The following is an 18,752-nucleotide window of genomic DNA, read 5'->3' on the forward strand; positions in this document are numbered from 1 at the left end:
ACCTTCCGGTCTTATCGTGAGCTGTGCCTACAGCCTGCACTGGGGCACGACTGGTACGCGGATCTGTTCTGGTCTTTTAGGAGGCGGAAGACAACTTTTCTCCCCAAGTCGATGCCCTGTTGGCCAGGCCTGGGATGGACTGCAGGTCTGCGTAGTGATTTCCGAGTCTCCAGCACCCAGTTGTCCCATTGTGATGACAAGGAGGATAGCCAGAAGTACCGGGGTGAGGAAGAGGAAGGGCTAGCAGGAGAAGGCGAGCTTCCAGAAAGAGACCCACTGCAAATGCTTAGTGCCTGGGTGGGCACGGGGATTGCTGGGTGCTGCTTGGGGGCAAGGCCACAGGCCCTGCTGGTGGTCGCCAGATAACCACCCCCTGCCAGAGGTCACCAGGGATTCTCTGAAAACCTTCGGAAATGGTACACGCAAACCTTCGGAAATGATCAGCCGCAGCAGATGATCCAGGCCAATGAGGGGTGCAGGGAGCCACACTGAGTACCCCTTGGACTGCAGCCTGTGAACGCAGCCTGGGTCTGGGGCACCAGCGGAAGTGCAGCCCACGCCTCCACCGCCCTCGCCCTCTCCTGCCTCTCTTCTTGTCTGGCTGTGCCAAGATTGTAACGGCCTGATCTCTGTACTGCCTGAGAAGTGTGCAAGTTTGGGGAGGCAGAGCAGAGGGACGTGACCGCCAAAAGCCCTGCTCCTGTGCTGGGCGCTGCGAGAAGACAGGGCAGAGGAGGTCATTTTGTTCTGCTCGGAGGAGAGGAGAGGCCAAAGCTCATGACACTTTTTTAGGGGGCCTCCCATTCAAATCCTATCCAGTCTCCACTGTCCTACACTTGTGCAGACGAGGAGATAAAGCTCTGGTAGATGGGCGTGGCCACGGAGGTCCACATGCCCACCTTGGCAGACCCACAGACTGACAGTGCTAGGGTCCACACCCGCAGGAGCTCTTTCCAGTCTGCCGGGTAGTGGACTCCCACATTCCCAGTAGGTGGCTCTTCCGCCCCATCCACCAGCCACCTGCCTCCAGTGACTAAGATCCTCATGGCTGATCAGGCCCCTCATTGGCAGGGCTGCTGAGATTCTGCACCAACTGGACAGATCTTTGGCTCAGATGAGCCACTTGAGCCTTCAGTGTACTGGGCCATCTTTCCGGGGCTTCAGAAGGTCTTTGCCAGCCTGAGTGGGCCAGGCCCTGACCATGGCTGCATCTCCCTGGGAGCCCCATCTCACCTGCCCTCCATCCCCAGGGCTCCTGCTCAGTGCTTCCCACTTTCCCAGGACAAGCCTGGCTCCAACAGACATGTCTAGACCCTGTGTGTTTCTCTTTATGGTGAGCAAAGAAAGAGAATGATTTCCATTTTATTTTTATTTTTTTCTAACTTTACCTATAACGTATTTATTGTAAAAAGTCTTAGACTGCCGGAGCCCTGACTCACCCACCCAGGAGGCCCCAGCCATTATTTCAGTAACTTCCCAACCCACCCTGTCTCTAAATATTTCCACCGTTAACAAAATAGGGAGAAGCACGAACAAGTGCAATTCCACTGGCACCAGAGCTGTGAAAATGGGTCCAGAAGGTCATGCCCATTAGGATTCTACAGGAATTCCTAGAAATAAAGAACTCAAGGTTTGTTTGGACAGATTGGCATGGAGAAGTAACTTTGCATTCACCTCTGGGTGCCCTCAACCCTGGAGCCACTTGTTCCTTGGAAGCCACATGCCCTGCTGTCCTCACATCTACAGCAGCCCACCTCACTGAGGGCCAGCACCAAAGTCCCCAGAGTCCAGCCGTGGCCTCCTCACTGCTCCTGGATCCCCCACAGTCCTGGGCCTCAGTCTCTCCTTCTGCAGTATGGGTGTCCCTCCATCATCCCCAGCCTGCCACCCAGAGCCCAGGCCAGGGATCTAGAAATCATTTTGATAGCCTGGCCTCTCTTCCACCCTGTTGGGACCTAGACCTTTGGTGTGACCTGAGGGAGATTGTCAACCAGGCATTGGTCTCTCACCTGCCTGTTGAGGACAGAGCCCCAGCCCAGCCTGTGAGAGGCACCTGGGGTTCTCCTGGGTCAGGTCAGGGTCTGAGCCCTGTGAGGGAAAGGCACATATTCCAGCAGAGAAGCAGCAGGCTCCTGGATATGGGCCATCATGGGGCCACTTCTCACCCCCACCCTCTCCTGCATTTCAGGTGCTCCATCCTTGGGAAGTGAGAAAGATGAAGAACAAAGCTGAAGACTCAGGTGAGACCAGCTTCCAGGCACACAGACTAGACAGGGATGGGTCCTGGGCCCACATGGGAGAGCAGGAAATGAGGTGAGGAGGACTCAGCTAGGGGAATGGAGTTGGGGGAAACCAGGGCAGCAGGTCCCAGGAGAGGAGCATACCCCGGGAGGGAATCAGAAATTTTGGCCTCAACTGAGCCCTCAAACCCTGCCCAAACCATACTCTCCAGTGACCTCACCCTGAGTTTCTACTTGCCCCTGCCCATCTGGCCATCCTAGGCAGGTGTTAGGTGTTTCTCCTATTGTGGACTTGAGCTGTGAGGGTTACCAGGCCACATTTCAGAAGGCACCATCTGGCAGTGGGCAGAGTTGAATTACTGTGGTATCCTTGTCTTAGAAAACAGCCCCTTCCACAGCCTGATAAGATGTCTCTGTCACCCAGGGGTCTCTGTCTCCCACCCCAGGAGGCTCAGGAGGGCAGCCCAGAGCCCTGGGAGGTGGCTCTTCCCAGTGTCTGCCACACTGCTCTCACCTGTGCCTCAATGTCCTCCTCCATGTGATGAGGATGTCCCTGTGGGTGGATGGCAGTGAGGCCAACTTGGGGAGGGGACTGCCTCCCTTTTCTTTCCTGGGCTCCTGGCACCTCCCTCCTGAGGGATGATATGCCAGCCTCCCCAGGAGTCCCAGCAGGAAGGCAGACCCCAAGAAGGAACAAACGCAAGTTGAGCTGTGAGGAAGTGGGTAGTGGCAGCCCTGGACACCGGGAGAGGAAGAGGTGGGGCCTCCAGGATGCCATCCTCACTCACCTGGTGCCTGTCAGGCCCTGGAGCTCTTCAGAGAGTGGGGTAGGGTCTCAGATCCTAGTGGGCTGATACCTCTTGGCTGCCTCTAAGTCTCCCAGCTCTGCAGGCAGCTGGGCTTCCCCTCCTAGCAAACTGCTTCCAAGGCCTGTCCTGCCTCATCCATTCAGCTGAACTTACCACTGGGTCCTGGGCCTGCCCCAGTGTGATTTCCTGGGTGGGAGGGAGCTCCCTAGGGAGATACCTCTATGCCCAGAAGGTTCCCAGGCCGGGGGGGAGCACATTGACCCTCTTCACAGGAGAAACCACCTGGGGGAAGCAGGCTGGGAGGGGTGGGGATACATGGCCCAGCTCTGAGAAGGCTCGAAGTTGGGGAAGGGCCATGCTGCAAAAAGCTAAATATAAACCAGATGTCCCTCAACAGGTCGATCAATAAACTGTGATGTAGCCATAGACTCAAATCCTACTTTTCAACGAAATGGAACTATTGCTTCACACCACGAAACTGATAAATCTTAAGTTTACTTCTATAAATGAAGGAAGTCAGATCCAAAAGGCTACATATTGTATGTTTCTATTTATATGATATTGTAGAAAAAGAAAATTATAAAGATCAAAAGCGATTAGTGGATGCCAAAAAGTGGGATGAGGGGAGGCATTGGCTATGAAGGGACAGCATGAGAGAATCGGAGGGTAATGAAACATTTCTGTATGGTACTGTGAAGGTGGATGTTACTCTGAACAGTTGCCAAATCACATTGAACTGTAGACCACAAAGAGTAAATGTCCTTGATGCAAATTGAAAAAATAACCAGAAAGTTGGGACATTTAGATGAAATGCAGTAGGTGATAAATGAGTTTAACCTTACTACAAATGTATGGCCTAACCCTGTTGAAGATGGTGGGGACGAAAATTCTTGACCTGAGTCACTTAGGAAAACAGTGTTTTGATTGAATGCTGTAATACTCAAAAGCTGTACACCAACACTGTGTTCTAGTTGGTTTTTTTTCCTGTAAAGCTATGGATTAGCAATTTTGAAACTACTTTACATATTAGTTTATATATTTATATATGATTGATTATTAGTGCCTGTTTCTCACTCTTGTTGAAAAAAGTTGAAAATAAAAACGGTATGCTAGAATGAACCCTGTTGTGCTGATCTGGAGCTGGAAATATCAGAATAAACATTTCTATTGCAATATATCCATCCAGAGAGAGAGAGAGAAAAGGAGATATGTGTGCACACCTTAGTTATATGTTTCCAAACCCTGTCTGCTAGTAGGGCCCAGAAGCAGTGACATTTCAGTATCAATGAGCACACCTAACTTTCAGATCTTGGTATCTAAATACTGTTCTTCAATAAGAAGAATCAGCGCTACTTGTAATAGTGGATAATTCTAGGGCAGGAGATAGAAAATACAAGTTGAGCCTCAAGTATCTTATACAGCCAGAAGGTCAAAAAGTGCTTTAAAAACATATAAGGGAGCATGTCAAAAGGAGCCACCCTGTAAGACCTCCCAATGGCCCAAGATGGAAAAATGTGAGCAGCAAAATAAATAATGATAGCATTAAATTATAACCAGATAATAAAATATATATCCACACATCCATACCAATATAGAAAAGATGAAATAAGGAAAGAAGGAAGAAAGTGCGGGAATGAGGAGGGGAGGAAGAAAGAAAATCTTTACAGAATTCCAAGTACTACATCTACCAATGTAGATGAATAATTCAAAACAGAAAATCACTACAAGAACACTCCAGTAATAACAACTGTAGGCAAAAGTTACTAAATAATTTTTAAATTGTGGGTAAAATTTAAAGGAGAAAAAATGTATTTGCATAGCCCCAAAGTATTGGCTTCCAAATGTTTTCAAAACACTATTTTCTCTTAATTTTATAAAAGACCAGTAATTACTTAAGGCAAAAAATTAACATTGTATTGTGAGATTTGTAATGTTTCAATGTAAAATTTACAAGAGCAGCACAAAGGATAGAAGGAGGAAAATGGAACTGTTCTGTAGGAAAGTCTTTATGTTTTACATGTATTAAAATGTATTAACTCTAAGTAGATTGTGATATGTTAAAGATGCATATTGTAATCTCTGGACCAATCAATAAAAAATGCAAAGCGGTGTCACTTAAATGCTGATACAGAAATTAAATTACATATAAAAAGTATTGCACAAGAATGTGTATAGACCTTTTAGTCATAAAAACCCAAAACAGAAAGTAACCTAAATGTTTTTCATAAGAAAATGGGTGAGCAAATTGTAGAGCATTCATACAACCAAGTACTACTCATCAACACAAAGGAACAAACTACTGAAGCACGCAGCCTGGATGATTCTCATGAACCTGCTAAATGAGACAAGCTACACATAAAATAATACATATTGTATGATTTCAGACAAAATGAACCTATGATTTAAAAAAATCAACAAAGAAATAAACTCTGAGGGAGAAAAAAATGCCCAGAAAGGAGTAGGAGAGAATTTTTTGGAGATGGTGAAAAATTCTATTCTTAAAAGTTATGAATGTTATATTGGGTATTTGTCTGTCAAAGTTGTACATTTAAGATTCATGCCTTTCAATGTACATATGCCCTCACAATGAAAAACAGAACTAAAAATAATAAAGTAGGGGTGAGCTAGGTTGAAGTATAGATAAAACAAAATGGCACATGATTAGTAGTTGTTGAGGTTGGGTGACTTTGTTTCTGTTGTACATGTTTAAAATTTTCTGTAATAAAACATTTTGTATAAAAATACAAAGTTACTGTACAATGTAGGCTATTAAAAGCTTAGCTGTCATTGGAAGGAGGGAGGGAAAGACTAATTGCCAGGGCATGAGTGAAGCTGGTTCTCTTTCTTGGCCACACAAGTGTATTTGCTCTGCAATAATTCATGGAGCTTTGCATGAATACTTTGTGCATGTATTTTTGTATGCCTGTTGCACATCACAAAGTGATGAAAATATTACATATTTTCACACAAAATCGAACCCAAAATCTCAGAATAATGACAGTATTTTGTTTCGGTTAAAGTCAGACATGTTCTCTCATGACATTATTAGGTGAGTTTGAATATTCAGAAGTCTATTCATGCCCTAATTATTGAGTAACACAAGGTCTTTTTAGTTTTACCTCAATTTGAAAAGTGGCAAGGTGTTAATTTTTTGAATGCAACACTTTTTTCCAGGAAATTTCTTTCCCCACAGTGATGCTTACCGAGGCCAGGGCATCTAGCACAGTGCCCTGCATATTATATGTGCTCAGTATATGTAGAACTGGGTTATGTTAGGAACAAAATGAGTCATAGATAGTGCTTACGGATAAGAGCCAGTTGTAGCAGAAGTAGATGCAAATGTACTTGATCTTTCTTTAATGAGAGATGCTCTTTGTTGTTTCAGGTGATGGGCTGGTTTGTGAAAAGCCCAGTGCCTTTATTTCCCCATTCACCCAGGAGGGGACAAAGCTGGGCAGAGATGAACCACCAAGCTCATCTATGAATACCCCAATGATGAGCACAGACACTAGCCCTGTTGGGGGTGGCTGAGAGAGGTCCTGGCGAGGCTGCAGAGGGGAATGGAGATATATCAGCTACATATCCTAAACCAAGCTTGTCCAGCCCATGGCCCACGAGGTACATGTGGCCCAGTATGGCTTTGAATGTGTCCCAACACAAATTCATAAACTTTCTTAAAACATTGCGTAATTTTTTCTGCGATTTTTTTTTTAGCTCATCAGCTGTTGTTAGTGTTACTGTATTTTATGTGTGGCCCAAGGCAATTCTTTCAACCTGGCCCAGGGAAACCAAAAGATTGGACACCCCCATACAGGAAAAAAAATGTGATCTGCTTCCTTATCAAACTTCTGTTCTAGGGCTCAAGACTCTCAGTTCAGACAGACACTGTCATCTTTCTCCAGAACACAGCGTACCTGAGAGCCACAGAAAACTTCTGTTCCACAGTTCTCCATGGGAGTGGCTATGGGGCAGAACCTATTAACTCAGCCCAATACAGACATTTTTGTGGTTCACCTGATCTTCCAGGCAGAGATGTTGCTGCTTTCTTTAGAGAGGCTGGGCTCTGCCTTTTGCCACAAGCAGGTGAGTGTCAGCTGTGGTGGTGTCAGTTGGTAGGGTCAGCCTAGCCAAAGACCCTGAGGTGCGTGATAAGGTGCCAGGAATGGTGGACTGGGCTAGGCAGTCTCCCAATCTTCAGGCTTCTAGATGGTCCTTTATACAGCATGAATGAGTCCTGGAGGTCCTTGACCTGAACTGGGCCAGTGAACTTGTCCTCAGGTCTTCAGAGTGCAGGTGTTGACTGTGACATGGAGAAGCAGGCTGGTCCCTAGGTCACCAGCAGAACTCTCAGGCAGGGCCAAGCAGAGCACTCAGATGGTGGGAACTCAAGGGCAGATCATAGGCCTGTGAGGGCTGGGCTCACAGAAAGTCTCCAGACCATGGCTAAAATCATCACATGGGAGGAGGGCAGCTGTGCTGTTGGCCTGTCCCAGGGAAGGCAGGGCCCCCTCAGGGGGAGCAGTGGAGGCAGGCAGATGCCAGGCACATTGCCCACTCACATTTTTCTCCTACAGCAGCAGCAGCAATATCCTTCATTGGGGTGTGTGACAGTACCTGGTCAACCATTGCCTGCCTGGCCCAGCAGTGGCCATGGCAGTGGCAGCAGTGGTGATGACAGTGGGGGCCCCAGGACAGAATGCAGACCACTGCCAGGCTGGAATCTCAGAAGACCACTGGGCAGCAGCCAAAATTCCTGGGTGCAGGCAGAGCAGCTGTGCTCCAGGGCTGTCACTGGTGAGCCTTGCCCCACTCCGTTGGTGGGAACAGTGAAGAGTGACTTCTGTGGGCATGTGACCCACTCACACTTCCCTCTTGCAAAGCCAGCCATGGATTTCACTGCTGGGTGCATGAAGGTGCCCAGGCTCCATGCTTTCTTTCAGGCCTGGTGGCAGCAGTGGTAGCGGCCACTATGACTGCAAGGGGAGCCTCAGGGACTATCACTTGCCTCTGGGAGCTGAGCTCTCAGAAGAACACTGGGCCAGAGCCAAAATGCTCAGGCAGGAACATGTCAGCTGCACTGTGTGCCAGGCCCTGTCTAGTGGGACTCACTTATCTCACAAGTCTCTAAGCCTCTGTTTATTTTTCTTCAAACTTTTATATTTTCCTCAGACTGAATAATTCCTATGGCTCTGTCTATATTTCTTCAATTTCTAATCAGCTGAGAAGCTCAGCAGTATTTTTTTATTTTGTTATCTTTCTATTTAATTATTTTATAATTTCTATTTCTCTACCAAGGTTGGATGTCTGTTCATTCATTATGAGGATTTATCTCTTTGAACATATTTATTATTGCTGCATTCAAATCCTTGTCTTCTAATTGCAACATCTTGGATATCTTGGGGATCATTTCTACTGCCCATTTTTTGTCTTGCGTATTGGTGACACTGTCCTGTTTCTTCATACATCTTCTACATTTTAAGCTTGTGTTCTAGAAACTATAAATGACAGCTGTAGAGATTTTGGATTCCTTTGTGTTTTTTTGAAGAGTACTGTTATATTTCTAGGATGGAGTTAACTTGGCTGGACTCAACTCCAATCCCCATATCCCCTACAGTGGACCAAGCTAAAATTATCATTCAGTTCTTACCCTTATCATGTCATATGTATTACACGGAGGGATGTTTGTATATTACTACATATAATATTTTATCAAGAATTTATGTTTTCTGTGAATGTATTAGTTCCACAAGTTATTCCACCCTTACTTGAAGACAGAAACTGAATGCTGTTTGCTTTTTGAAGTTTTAATAAATGGGATTAGATAGTATGCATATTTTTAATCTGGTTGAATTTCTGTAACATTATATTTGTGATGTTTATCCATCTCATTGCATGTGCATATAATTTGTTTATTAATCAGCAATACTACATTTGGTAATATTATATAAAAATAAAAAATGTCTGAAGTTATGATTATTCTTTAATTTTCGTTTTATTGATGAGGACTGAGCCCAGACAATGCACCTTACTGGGCAATGTTACTGAAGAAAATGAGCTCACTCATTACCAAGTTTAGGATCCTGCTGCTGCCACTCTACTTTTCCAGGAATTAGGTAAGTTCAGTTTTCTATTTGGTGACTCCCATTTCTACCAATCCCAGAGCCTACTGTCTTACTTCTACAGGTGACATGACAGTAATAAGTCCAGAAAGAAATGAAATGACAGCATTTATTCTTTATACCCATGTCTCAGGGACAAAAATTCATATACACAGAATGATTCCAAGACAAACCTCGGTATCTGTTTCTTAGCTTCATTACTGATGAATACTCAAGACTCAGGTGGAAAGTTGGAGGAGGCAGAATTTTATCAATGAGGTCTGTAATTTTCTCATGATTTTGCTCTCGTATCTCATTGAATTATAACTAACTGGTAGGTGTTTCTACATACCAGTTAGTTTATGTTATGAAAACATAAACTTAAAGATTTGTGTAAGAAAATGTGTAATTTTGTAATGTTATACTCTATTTGTAGTTTTATTTGACTATTTCTCATTTTACAACAAATTGTGCATTTATGAAAATTTTTATCTTGACATTAAAATATGAGCTAATTTATAATGATTTAATCGTATTTTAATTTTAATTTTATTTATTTATTTTTTTGAGACAAGGTCTCGCACTGTCACCCAGGCTGGAATGCAATGGTGCGATCCTGGCTCACTGTAACCTCTGCCTGCCGGGTTCAAGCAATTCTCCTGCAAGTAGCTGGGACTACAGGCACCCGCCACCACACCCGGCTAATTTTCTAATTTTTTGTATTTTTAGTAGAGATGGGGTTTCACTATGTTGGCCAGACTGGTCTAGAACTCCTAACCTCATGATCCGCCCACCTTGGCCTCCCAAAGTGCTGGGATTACAGGCGTGAGCCACCGCACCTGGCCATATTTTTATTTTGTTAAGTTTGAAGATACTTTAATATATCTCTAATACTTAAGAACTGTTTGAATAATTACGTGATAAAACAAAATTTTAAAATATTTTACAATAATGATATTTTAGCAAATGGCCATAAGGAACATTATGTTTAATTGTATTAGCGTAATTGCTAATAAACAGTTTTTTTTTTCTACCACAAAACTATCTGAAAACATTACCTTCTGCTGCGTCTGCTATAACTCTGTCAAGTGACTGAATACCTTGTATGCATGGAGGCTGGTGATATTAAGAATGATTTCAAAAATTTTCTTTTCTTTTTTTTTTTTTTTCCGAGATGGAGTCTTGTTCGGTCACCCAGGCTGGAGTGCAATGGCACAATCTCAGCTCACTGCAACCTCTGCCTCCCGGGTTCAAGGGATTCTCCTGTCTCAGCCTCCCAAGTGGCTGGGATTACAGGCATGCACCACTATGACCGAATCATTTTTACATTTTTAGTAGACACAGGGTTTCACCATGTTGGCCAGGCTGGTCTCGAACTCTTGACCTCGTGATCTTCCCACCTCGGCCTCCCAAAGTGCTGGCATTAAAGGCGTGAGCCACCATATCTGGCCCCAATATTTTCTTAAATTCAGTTTAATATTTTGTGTTTTGGAAATAGTCTAAAACTCATAAAATGTTTTATGTATTAGCTTGTATGAGATTGTTTAGTGTTGAAAGAATAATAATTTGCAAACTTGAATGACAGTATTTCCTCTTATAAAAATTATCCTTGAAACTTAGTAATTCTTTTTCTCAAATTTTCAAATCTTGCTTAGCTCAACAAAACACGTATTTACAAAAAGTGACAAGTGTATTATAGTTTAAATGTTTGAATTCACAAGTTAATGTTTTCTGACTTCAGTAGGATTATTGCCTTCTAGTGTCTATATGTTCTAAAATGGAAGACAGCGATGATGAAATTAGGATACTATTAAAAACAAAGAGGAATAAAATAATGATGTTAGAAATTGTCCATTTGTGGCTCATGTGGGCATCAAACCTTAAAAAACTTTATCAGTAGAAAACTCCTCTGTTCCTGAACACAAGACAATTTTAAGTTTGTCTTTAAATATTTCGTGTTAAGAGCTCTACATTTCATGTAGAGGAGAAATGTCTGAGATGATGAATCTGAACTGATCTTGCTCAGAGTTTCTGAGCAAGAAGGACATGCCCTCCATTCCTTTCCTAATACAATATTTTACACAGTTCACATGACTCTCATCTTCTTGTTACTTTGATACACACAGGTGTGATGGTAAAAGACGTCCATGACTTTAGAGAAAAAAGGTGTTCTATTTTGCTCATATGTTTTGGGTTTCGTGGTCAGAAAAATGTACTTGCACACAGGATGTTAAGGTTTCCAAAAATTTGTAGCACAAGATTTGTGATGAAGCCCCTCCAGTGTTTTTCTGTCTGCTACCTCTACAGCTACACTTCTGCCTAGGCTTTTCTTACATGAGCTGAGAATAAAATGTCTGGAGATCATGAATGCTGTCAGTAAGCATTGTGCTTTCAGCTGCACCTTACTCTAACTTAAATTTCCAGTGAGTAGTAGGTGCGTTTCAGTTTGTCAATGGTATCTGGAACTTGTCATAATAATTATTTTACTATTTGTACATTATACAAACAATTTTCCTGGAAGCGTTCGAGCTGGGAAAGATTATCCCCTTTCCTGACGATGCTAGCTGTGTTTCTCAGGTTGCCAACTATTGTCACCGAAAACAAACCTTCCTCCCTCTGAAGAGATCATCTGCAATTCTCACAATCACTTTGTGCTGTTGATGAATGGTCATATGTTTTATAATGCAGCTCACAGAATATGGTGAAAGTGATGATAAATATGACACTTTGATTACTATAATAAAACATAGGATGCTATTTTGTGATCTATATTCATACTTAAATGTATGTCAGGCAGAATGCAAAGACCTATATTAAAATGAGGTTGCTCATGAAGTATTACAATGCTAAATATTAAATAGTATTATAAAAATGAGGAAATGGGTTTTATCAAACTTTATATTGTTCAACATAACATTTTCTAATGCAAAACAGCGTTGGATTTGTATTGTACCTTTCTGTCTTACTTTACAATTTTTATTCAGACATCAGATCTTAGCCCATAAAGTCTATGATGAGTCTGTGATGCCTGTTCTATTTAGTGGTGTTGTTTTCTCTAACATTTCTGTGACTGTGCACATGACATAGGGTTTCTACTACTAAAAACTATGATGAAGTGAGAATAAGGAAGATGAACTTGATCTGCATTATCTGTCTCTAAGAGTTCTCAGGACCTTCACCCTAAGTCCAAGGACAAACTCACTGCTTCTAGCAATCTGAGGAGTAAATTCAGATTTGCACATATTTATGGTGTTAGATAGAACCCAATTCTTTTTTACTTTCAAACAACCCATATGACTTCTGTGAGTTTTTCTTCTGTTCAGTTTCTCCCAAGTCTATGTAATGTTTTTGGATGTCATGATTATTTCTTTGGTGAGGTAGTGAGATTCATAAAATAAACATAGAGGGCAAAAAAAGTTTAAAATTTAAAAAGACAAGAAAAAAATTTTTTAGTATAACTATAAAATACTTAGATTCTTAAGTATATGTTAAAACCATAGTCCTCCCCAGTCCAGGCTCAGCACCAATGCCCTCCAGCATCTCACCGGAGAAGGAGGCCATATGAAGATCTGGCAGAAACACACCTTTTTTAATAAGCAGCTGAAATTATAATAGAGAAATTATCCTGCATTATCAAAGTAGGCCCTACACAATTGCTAGTGTACTTAAATGAGGGAGAAAGGAGAACAATTGTCAGAGTACTATGATATAAGATCCACTTAATGGGTCATTTTTTCCAAAATGTTTTTGGTTATTCTTCCTCTATTAGCATAAAATTTACTTCAGTTCACTTGCAGAAACACACTTGATTTATTTTTACATGCACTCACTATTCTTTGTCATTAACATTGAATAAAGGAAAGTAAAATCTTAAAGTTTTCTAAATGAATGTTTCTTAGGCAATATAGGAGTATAGATAATGTGACTATACCTCTAATTGTTCATATGTGGGTGCTTGATGCATTGTATTAATAATTGGGTGTATGAAATAATTTCCAGGCCATATTTTTAAGAAATTATATGAGATACTCAAGATTAACCAAGATAAATGATTGGTAATAAAATAATGCTGGTGAAAATTTTACTACGGAATAAATAACATTGATGATGGGAGTTTTATTTGTTTTTGTTTCAGATATACAAAATGCTTCCTATTTTCCATTAAGATGAACACACTTGCTACCTATATTATCATTAAAAGTGTCTTCTTTTCCCAAGCTGGTATTGGAGTCTCAGCCAATGCCTTCCTCCTTTTCTTCTGCATCTTCACAGTTCTTGTGGATCACAGGCTTAAGCCTACTTACCAGACTACCAGTCACTTGGCCTTTGTCCATATCATGATGCTGCTCACCATTGTGTTCTTGCGTCTGAAGACATTTTTGAGTCACTGAATTTTCAAAATGACTTTAAGTGTAAGATGCTTTTCTACATGAACAGGGTGATGAGGGACCTCTCCTTCTGCACCACCTGCCTCCTAAGCGTGCTCCAGGCCGTCACCATCAGCCCCAGCAAGTCCTGGTCTGCAAGGATTAAGCAGAAATTCACAGGTTACATCTTTCACTCCTTCTTCTTCCTATGGGTTCTCAGTTTGTCTCTCAGTAGTAACCTGCTCTCCTCCACTGTGGCTTCTCCTAGTGGGACCAAGACCGATGTGCTAAGTATTAGTAAATACTGCTCACTTTCTTCCATAAGCTACATCATCCGGAGCCTGTCTTTCATGCTGCCACTGCTTACGAATGTCTTCTTTGTAGCAATCATGTTGCTCTGAAGTGCATACATGGTGATTCTCTTGTCCAGGCATCAGAGATGATTCCAATACCTTCACAGCACCAGCCTCTCTCCAAGAGCCTCCCCAGAGAAAAGGGCCACCCAGACCATCCTGCTGCTGGTGAGCTGCTTTGTGGTCACGCAATGGATGGACCTCATCATCTCATCCTCCTCAGCCCTGTTATGGGCTTGTGACTCAGTCATCGTGGGCTTCCAGAGGCTTGTGGGTAATTTCTATTATACTGTTAGCCCTTTTATACTAATTAGGTCTGATAAAAAATAATCAAAATTTTGCATAATGTGCAATATAAATATCACAGATTTTAAATAAATTATGAAAATAATTACCTGAAAAATAGATTTTTGACATCAAGTTATTCAAGAAATAGATAATTTGATACATAATTTGATTATACTTTTATTTCATCTAAATGCTTTTGAAACCTATGCTGCCAAGGACTTGGTGATTTCTTTAGTTCCATGTCCAGCATCATAGTCCCCTGTGTCCACAAGTTCCTTATCTTTAATTTTGATTCCCTAAACTTTAATAAGACAACTTTTCTATCTTCTTGAAGTGTACACTTAAGATGCTCCCATTCGTAAATAAAAATTTCTCTTTTTTTTTTTTAAGACGGACTCTACCTCTGTCACCCAGGCTGGAGTGCAGTGGCACTATCTTGGCTCACGGCAATCTCTGCCTCCCAGGTTCAAGTGATTCTCTTGCCTTAGCCTCCCGAGTAGCTAGGATTACAGGCATGCACTACCACGCCCGGCTAATTTTTGTATTTTTAGTGTTGGCCAGGCTGGTATCAAACTTCTGGTGATCCATCCGCCTCGGCCTTCCAAAGTGCTGGGATCACAGGCGTGAGCCACCGCGCTCAGCCAGTTATGAAGGTAGTTTAGTTTACCATTATTTATTTAAAATATGCTAGCTATGTATCCATGTTCATGCCTGGCTTTTAATTTTAGAAGTTGGTAAATAATTAATTTATTAGTGTGATTTATTATTTGTATGAATTCAAGTGAAATAATTGTGCTTTATTCCTTGTCATTCTATTATTTATATACAGATAATTACATTCATATTGCTATTATTTTGTTTCTCTTTGTTATATTCATTCTGCTGAAAATTCCAGTTCACTAATCCAGTTCACTAATTCTCTCATCAACTCAGCCTAATTTTATATTTAACTCACATCTTGTATATGAAATTTGTTTAAATTATTTATTTCTATTTGACTCTTTTCAAAATGTGCTTGCTCGGTTTAGTTTCCTGCTCTTCCAAAATTATTGTTTTGTGAGACAGAGTCTCACACTGTTGCTCAGGCTGGAGTGCAGTGGTACAATCTTGGCTCACTGCAACCTCTGCCTCCCAGGTTCAAGCGATTCTCATACCTCAGCCTCCTGAGTAGCTGGGATTACAGGGGCCTGCCATCACATCCAGCTAATTTTTGTATTTTTAGTAGAGATGGGGTTTCACGATGTTGGCCAGGCTGGTATCAAACTCCTGACCTCAAGTCATCCACCTGCCTGGACCTCCCAAAGTGCTAGGATTACAGGCGTGAGCCACCATGCCCGGTCTCAAAATTATTTTGATATTCTATTTTCTCCATTTGTTTTTACCTTAACATTTAAAATATATTTCCAATATGCAAAGTTTATGTGATGTCTAATTTCTTCTGACCCCTTTTCCTCAAAACTTATTTTCTTCTGTGCTTCATAATTTTCCAATTTTTTTCAACGGGATTCGGTTTATTCTGCCTTGGCAGGGTGGTCCTGAGAGTCGTGGGTGCCACCCTGTCCTGGGCCAACGGAGGTCCAGAGGGCCAATTAAGGCCATTGGTGGGTGAAGGTGGGGGTGCAGCCCCTTGAATGCAGTGAAAACAGGCCGAGGCCCGGAGGCAGCCGTGATAGGCCAGGGCAGGGTGGAAGGCACCGGACTGGGACCGGGTCAGACCTACAGAGCCAAGGACCCAGGCCACACGAGTACCCCCGGCAGGCGGCGCACAGTGTCACATGACACAGAACATGAAACACAGGCCCAGGCTCACAGTAAGCACATGGACAACTGGGCACAGATTCACAGGCCAGATGGACAGCCAGCCATGGCTGGGCCAGACAAGTGTACACAGTGGTGGTTTCACACACAGACCACAGGGAAGACATGGCACTAGGGGACACAGGGACTCGAAGCTGCAATGCACAGAGCAGGCCGCAGAGCTCAAGGGAGGTGGGAAGGGGCCTTTTGGCACTTCTGCCTTGGAATCCTGGGAGACAAGGGTGGCGGCCACTCTGGAGGTGCCTGGAGCGTCCCCTCGCAGCCCCTCTGGGCTTAGTCCGTTTTCCACACTTTGTTGAGCAGCTTCACCACCTCATTGTAGATGATAAATGCTATGGCCACATCCAGGCAGACCCGGTCAGTGACTGGCGGGGGCCAGTGCCCTTGTGAAGGCGTTGAGCCCCTCCTTCCTCGGGATCTGCAGCTGCAGTCCACTGTTCCAGTGTTTGTGCACGTCCACGCCGCGCATCCGGGTCTCTATCCCGTCCACAGGGGCATTTCCAAAGACGCTGGCTGCGCCCGCAATGGCTCAGAAGACCCCAGTGATCAGCGGGTTCATGGGTTTGTCCCTTCGGTACCAGTTGCTGCAGGGAGTTCAGGACGAAGAAGCAATGGCCTGGTTCCAGCCCTGCTTAAGCGCGGCGGCCGTGAGGCCCTGGTAAGTCCCCTCAGCTCTTGTTCCCGCACAGTCTCCCTAACCCCAAAGAATTCTCTGTTCTTGGGTTTGGGGAGGTCTGGTGGATGACCTTCACTTTGATGGTCTGCATGGGATGGACGACCACCACGGCCTCGGCCACGCCGGCGCTCAGGCCGCACAGCAGCCCGCGCCTGCTGTTCAGCTGTCCCTGGGCATCCCGCATCTGGGTGCTGAGGAACTCGAATGTCCGGAACCTGACGCTGCCTCGAGGATGGAGCCGCAGAGCAGGGAGTTGAGGCCGCGGTCCAGGCCCAGGATGCCGTGGCTGTGACTGTACCCCACAGGCCCCCATGCCCGGTACCCGGAGGGGGCGAGCGCTCGTCGGTCCTCACGTGCTCGGTGGGAAACGGAATATAGGTGTAGATGCCGCTGGCCAGGCCGCCTGCCGTGATCGCCTTCCCCGGGAGCATCCCCTCGGCCTTCCAGGACTCCGCGCGGCTATGGCGGGCGGGAGGGGTGACGCCTCCTGAACTCCCCACTCCTACCTTAATTTGGTTTTGACACAAACAAAGATCTCGCATAAACATAAAATGGGATGTCGTGGCTTGTAATTTTTGTTGAAAGCAGTAGTATTGTTCTACAGGATAGTGCATTGGGGGTAAATAGGTTTTTTATTTTTATTTTTTTCATCAGCCCACTGACATTGATAGAGGGTAGTTTTTAGGTTATTGATGAGCAGTTTTCCCTTAGGTACGCCTTAGGGTAGGGGTTTGTGGTAACGTAGTTGAGAGGTAGGCTGGGATTAGTTTGTTACGGCAGCAATATCCTTCTGAGAACCAGGGGATTCAAATCTTTCTCATGATACTTTGCTAATATCGCCCAGGTTTGCAGTGCCTTCCCTTTATGCTGCTTACCAGAGATGGTCTCTTGCACTTGGCCCAGCTATAGCATGTTCCACTGTTTTTATTCCGTGCTTCTTAGCCTGGTAGCAGGGGTGAGGGAATGAGGAGATATCTGATGTTCTGAGGAAGCCTCACACTCAGCACTGTGAACTGGGGTGTGGGGTTACTGACCTTCACAGTTTCCTGCCCCTCCTGTAGATGCAATGCCAGGACAAGAGCACATTCCCGTCCCTCCCTCAGTGGTAGAGAGGCTCCTGGTCCATGTTCCTAGCTTCTAGTTGAAGTGGGAGTGGGTCTGCAACGGTGCCCTGTAAAGTAACGCTTTAGTTTCTTTATGGGAGATGTATCTGGGCAGAGATGTGGGTGTTGACCTTGTTTCTCCACCATCAGCTGCAGTGAGTTTTTTCACAGTTCCCTCTGGCTCAGGTTTGGATGCTCTTTCCCGGGGCCTTGTGTTCTATAGGAGAGATGGGAAAGCTATGTCTCCAGAGTTGTAGCAGTGGGTGGGATAGTAGTCCCTCCCCATCAGCACCATGGGGGAAGCATTCTCAGGATTGTACCCCACCCTTCCTGACAGGCCTTGTAGGGTTCCTAGAAAAATTATATACAAAGGTGTAAACCCTATGTCTGTAGACTCCAGGATTTCTCATTCCCCTTCACCCACCCACCCACACACAGCCACCAGGAGCTAGTTCAAAAGTCCTGCTTTACTTTTACTAGTTTCCATGGTCTTCCAGGTACACATAAAAGCCTGGGGCCTGTGTGACCTGCAGGCTCCTGCATGCCTTGATGTTGGGTTTGTTGTCTCCTCTGTGACCTCAGTTCTCCAAAGGGCTCAGAACAAGCCATTCATTCATTTGCATTTTCTCCAGCTTTTTTGTTTGTTTATTGTAGAAGCAACTCTTTGTCAGGTCTCTACATCTATAAACTTAACTCAGAAACTAATATTTCTAAATACATTTCTTTCCTATCATACTTTCAGTGCTGCTCTACCTATGCTAATTGTTCTTCAGTATTTTTCTTATTTGTATGTCTCTATTTTAAAACCAGGTTTAATTCCTTCTTAAACTAATTTGTAACTTTTCTATTTTCTTCCATTTCATTTATTTCCCTCTGTGACTTTAATTCTTTTCAGACATTTAAAGCATTGATGCATAATTCCAGTGTAGGAGGTCAGATTATACACTGACATTTCTCCTTGATCACTGGTTATAACACTTCAGCCCTGATGAAAGTTATA

At 43.8% G+C, this 18,752-nt stretch overlaps 2 pseudogenes; one reads left to right on the forward strand and one right to left on the reverse strand.

The window, feature by feature from the left end:
• The first annotated feature begins 13,487 nt into the window (after positions 1-13,487).
• LOC134729377 (vomeronasal type-1 receptor 45-like) lies at positions 13,488-15,764 on the forward strand (annotated as a pseudogene).
• Positions 15,713-18,161, reverse strand: LOC100995754 (tricarboxylate transport protein, mitochondrial-like; annotated as a pseudogene).
• Positions 18,162-18,752: the final 591 nt, after the last annotated feature.

This window comes from Pan paniscus, chromosome 18 (assembly GCF_029289425.2).
Source record: "Pan paniscus chromosome 18, NHGRI_mPanPan1-v2.0_pri, whole genome shotgun sequence".
Classification (NCBI taxonomy): domain Eukaryota; kingdom Metazoa; phylum Chordata; class Mammalia; order Primates; family Hominidae; genus Pan; species Pan paniscus.